Genomic DNA, 5,828 nt, shown 5'->3' with positions numbered 1-5,828 from the left:
CTGACAGAAAGAATAAGGGAAGAATCAGAATAAAGCAAAAGGTCTGAAAATGAGGACTGCCATAAATTCCCTTTTCAGGGTGGGTCTGCTCCCAGGAGAGAGACCAAGAATAAAGCTACCATAAATCTCTCCTGGGGAGTTTTATGACCCTAAAGAAGATGGAAAAACCACTCCTATCTGTATAGACAAACATTATCACAAACTTTCTTATCTCCCATTTGTTCTCCTAAAAAACCCATTTGTCTTTCCTATAGAAACCTATTTGGTCTTCCCATAGGAACCTTCCCTATGAAGTTGGATATAGAACCCTAAAATATAACCACTTCTTTGAATTACTCATCACTGAGCACTTCCATAAGTATGCTCATTGCATGCGTAAATAAATTTTTCTCATGTTAATCTGTTTTTTTCGGTTAGTTTAATTTGCAAGCCCCAGGTGATGAACCTAAGAGGGTAGAAGAAAAGTTTTCCCTCCCAAATACCAAACAATTTACTTCAGTTCACTTAAATATAGCCCATCCTATGTTCAATTATAATCTATTTCAGTTAACTTAGACAGAGGGTATCTAATTTATAAGAATTTTCTAAGTATCAGAACTTCACTATGCATTGCAAATAAAGGCCTCTCCTTTAGCCTTCTCCAGAGATTAAAAACAATGCTTCACAGGAAAGAAAACCAACCCATTCAAGCCAAAGAGATCTGCACATTTAATATGAGTCACCTGTACCAACTGTGATGGACCCTACTGACAAAAGTCTGTTGAGAATGCCATTTCTAAACTACAAGATTTTGCTCAAGACAAAAAAGAACAGAAAAATAACACGACAGTATTGCTCTCCCCCTCCGTTGGTCCACCAACATGTTCCTGCTAACCATAAACACTTGAGCATAGAGTAAGTATAAGAAAATTTAACCATACATATATATATATGATTTTTTTACCTTTATTAGACATTCCCATCAATGTCCAAGAACATCATGATTCAAGTTTTCTTGTGAGCAGCAATAATGTTTATCCTAAGGTGAAAAAACACAGAAAAATATGTAAACTCAGAGACTGCCTACTTTTAAATCTAGTAATTAACAGTTTATAGAAGGAGATAAAATAATGGAAAATGCAGGAGACTTCTTCATGGCAATGGTCAAAGACAGCTAACAGTGATAGTTTGCCTAAAAGCCAAGAAAACCAGTAGTAGATGGTTTTCTTGGATCTTCCTTCTAAAGATTTTTTGGAATATAGGCTGGCTCTTTTGGAAACAGACTTGTATTCCATGCAGTCCTGGCAGGCAGTCACTATTATCTTGGAAAAGAGAGGAAAGAATTTTTTCATGTGTCAGAAACATGGCCAAATGATTTAATGACTCAGAGTTTCATTTTCCTCATCTGTAAAATGAGGCTGATAATACCTGCCCCATAGTCCTGTGATGAAGATTAAGTAGATGATGTGCAAAGCTGGCCCCACATTGCCTTGCACACAGCAGACACTGCATATACACTAGTGCTCCTTTCCTCTACAATCCTCTCCCCCACTGCCCTTTGCTTCTCTTGTAATTACTTCCAATACCTTATCACAGGGTTTGCTCCATGATATTTAAAAAAAAAAAAAAAAGAAAGAAAAACATAAAATATCTCTATGACTTCAAAATAAAAGTGGGAAGAAAAGAGATGACATCAACTTCACATTTAATAATAGGAACAGCTCAATGGATTGAATGCTCCCTATGTGCTAGGCCCTGTACTAATAATTTTATATCAGTGATTTCTTTAGCCCTCACAACAACCGTACAGAGAAGGTGCTATTAGAAAACTGAGGCATGGAAAAGTTAATTCCCTCCATTCAGACTGCACAGCTCCAAGGTGGTAGAGCTGGGATTTGAGTCCATGGGGTCTCACCTCAGCCTCGTCGCCTTCACCACCCCTTCACACTGGCTTCACCATACTCTGCACCACGGGACTGTCATGTGCTCCAAGTTATGTCACACACTCCATTTTTCTCTCTCTTCCCTTTCCCTTCCCCTTCTTTCCTTTTCCTTCCCTCCTTTTCTTTTCCTTTCCTTCAACCTTTATTTTTAATCTGAATTCACTCTTTTGCTTATTTTGTTCCCCTGTTTTGCTTTGACCAACTGGGACAGAATATTAATCACTATAGGAAAACTGAGTTATCTGTCTGGGGTCAGCCTTTTACTAGCTGTGTCACTCAGATGAGTCATTAAACTTCCATGAACCTTGAGGGTTTTTTTCTCTGTAAAATGAATGCATTAGACAAGATGATACCGGAAGTCCCTTTCCAGTTTACTGGTCCTTTCACTGGCTCCTTTGGGAAGCAGTCTTAAATCACGCTGATGTCAAGATCTTCATGGATATATAACAGTTGTGGACTCTAACATACTCACAAGTTTGCTTGCTTTAGCTGAGGCTAAAATTCAGGGAAGAGATGTTTATATTCACTTACACTCTTTACAGAGCTTACAGACGAAGATACTGAAGTTCAAAGAGGATAGGGAACTTACTCAAGGCCACACAGAAGTGAAAGAGCTAAAATTTGAAACCAAGTTTATCTGTCTAAAGCCCATGTTCTTTGCAATATTCAAAAAAGTACTAACCAGACAAATTAACTGACTCAAGTTGGCCTCATTTCTGAGATGTGAGTCAAAATTTAGGATGATAATAATAACTATAGCCAGTATACATTGTGAGCTTGTTATGTGCCAACAGTGATGTGGGAACTTTACATATATTATCTCACTTTGTCTTTTCCATCAAACCAAATGCCAGGTATGATCATCATCTTCTTTAGATAAATGAGAAAATTGAGGCACTAGGACTAGAATTTCTCGCCCAAGACACAGAGCGAGTAAGTAGGGGATCTCGGACTTGAGCCAAGAGCAACTAAAAAGCTGGTTGAGGTTATGATTTATAATGCTCCCTGGCACGTGGCATTTAGGTTTCATTGTCAAGTTCATAAGCTGCAGTTGTGAATACCAGAAGAGAAAGGTGGAGAAGGTTAGTGTGAGGGTGACCATAAACACAGTCTTGTCGTTTAGGAATTCACAGACTCCAGGAAAGGAGAAGAGAAGGATTTGTTTTAGAAAGATTTGCCGGAGACTGCTGAGACCTTGCCTCCTGCACTGTCTCCCCATTAAAATTGCCAGCTATTGTATTTCTGTCTGACAATGAGAAAAGAAGTGACAAAGTGCATTTCAGGGGACGATGTTTGTCAGTGAGGTGTGCAGCATATCCTTCACACTTAGGGAGTCAGACCTGTGTGCAGTCTGTCCTTGGGTGGAGGCAAATGGAGCTCCAAGAAGAAAGCACATAAAGGAAACGGTCAATGGGTGAAAGAAGTCTCTTTATGCGGTTAGATCCAGATTCACCAAGAAAAAATGCTTTCCAGATGCATTCAGAACACGAAGACATGATTAGGATGGAGGAGGCATTCAAGTCTGTTTGGCTTCTGTGGAGGATTTGTTTGTATATTCTAATTGCATCATCGTTTAGCTTTATTTCATCTGAAACCTGGCTGCCAAATGAGCATATTGATTACCTGTCATGGATGCAGATTTCTCAATTACAAGCCATCAAGGCTTGTAAAATCTCAACCACATCAGGACCCAGGAGTGGATTTTAGATTGACTGTGAGTAGTCCCATTAGTTACCTTCTAGTGAGTATCAGCTACAAGGCTGGCACCTACCAACTACACATGCTGTCTTACTTAAATGTCATAACCCCCTGCAAGGTAGACATAATTGCCTTTCTATCCCTTCAATGAGGAAACAGAGGCTCAGGACAATTAACAACCTTGCCCAAGGCCACACAATTAGTAAGTGGTAGAGCAGGGATTTGAACTCATGTGTAACTTCAAATTCCATGGGGCTTTCCGCCACATACAGGCAGTGAATGCGCTGGTTCAAAGTGTGGACTTTGATGTCATGCTGCTTGGCTTGAAGTCCCAGCTCTGATGTGTGTGTGTGTGTGTGTGTGTATATATATATATATATATATATATATATATATATATAATTTTTTAGATTATTTTCCATTGCAGGTTATTACAAGATATTGAATATAGTTCCCTGTGTTATAAAGTAGGTCCTTGTTGGTTATCTATTTTACATGTAGTAGTGTATATATTTTAATCCCAAACTCCTAATTTATCCCTCTCTCCCCCTTTCCCCATAAGTTTGTTTTCTATGGCTGTGAGTCTATTTCTGCGTTGTAAATAAGTTCATTTGTATCATTTATTTAGATTCCACATATAAGTGATACAATATTTGCCTTTCTCTGCCTAACTTACTTTGCTTAATATGATAACCCTTAGGTCCATCCATGTTGCTGCAAATGACATTATTTCATTTTTGTATGGCTGAGTAATATTTCATTGTACATATATACCACATCTTCTTTATCCATTCATCTGTCAATGGACATTTAGTTTGCTTCCATGTCTTGACTATTGTAAATAGTGCTGCTATGAACATCAGGGTGCAGGCATCTTTTCAAATTACTGTTTTCTTTTTTTTTTCTGGATATAGGCCCAGGAGCAGGATTGCTGGATCATATGGTAACTCTATTTTTAGTCTTTTAAGGAACCTCCATACTGTTCTCCATAGTGGCTGCACCAATTTACATTCCCACCAACCATATAGGAGGGTTCCTTTCTCTCTACACCCACTCTAGCATTTTTTATTTGTAGACTTTTTCATGATGGCCATTCTGACCAGTGTGAGGTGATACCTCATTTTAGTTTCCAAACCATGCGACCAACAAGGGATTAATTTCCAAAATGTACAAGCAGCTCATACAGCTCAATATCAAAAAACAAACAACCCAATAAAAATGGGTAGAAAATCTAAATAGACATTTCTCCAAAGACAACATACAGATTGCCAACAGGCACATGAAAAGATGCTCAACATTGCTAATTATTAGAGAAATGCAAATCACAACTACAGTGAGTAAGCTTTTTAACATCTCTGTCTAAGTTTCCTCTTCTGTAGAGCCAGGGAAATAATATTTCACAGAGCTCCCAGGATTAAATGAGCTACTATATGTACAGCATTTAGACTAGTGCCTGAGATGAGGAGTGACCATTTTTGCTACATCCTCTGAATGCTGTGAAAAAGAAACTATAAATCTTTGACCTTCAAAAACTTGCTGTAGGCACTCTGTATTTCCAAAGACTTTGCAACAATTCAATTTTCCTCACAGCAACCTAGCCCTTCAGGTCAGACCACTATCTCTCACTCTTAGACTGAGATGTGAGGACGCACTGTGTTGAAATATTTTCAGTTCATACAATTTATGATCCTCCTTATTACATCTGGAGACACACATAATAATGCTATTTATTTGTATTTATCCACATGCTTTGGATACCTTGGGTCTACTCCTCACCGTACCTCACACTTAGGTGCTATTACCTCCATTCCACAGATGAAGATGATACGGGCCATGCAGTTGTGAAGATTTGCCTAAGTTCACATAGCTGGTGTATAGAAAGACTGGGATTTGAACCGTAATCTGAATGTATCCTAAATTTGTATGCTTGCCTCCAAATGGTGATAATTAACCACTGATGATTTCTCCTTGTCCCCGATGTGAACTTTTTTCTTTTAATTTTTATTGGAGTATAGTTGATTTACAATGTTGTGTTAGTTTCAGGTGTACAGCAAAGTGAATCAGTTATACATATACATATATCCACTCTGTTTTAGATTCTTTTCCCATATAGGCCATTACAGAGTATTGAGTAGAGTTCCCTGTATGATACAGTAGGTCCTTATTAGTTATCTATTTTATATACAGTAGTGTGTATGTGTCAATCCC

Source organism: Physeter macrocephalus, chromosome 16, assembly GCF_002837175.3.
Source record: "Physeter macrocephalus isolate SW-GA chromosome 16, ASM283717v5, whole genome shotgun sequence".
Lineage (NCBI taxonomy): Eukaryota > Metazoa > Chordata > Mammalia > Artiodactyla > Physeteridae > Physeter > Physeter macrocephalus.
Note: the sequence above shows the minus strand (reverse complement) of the source record.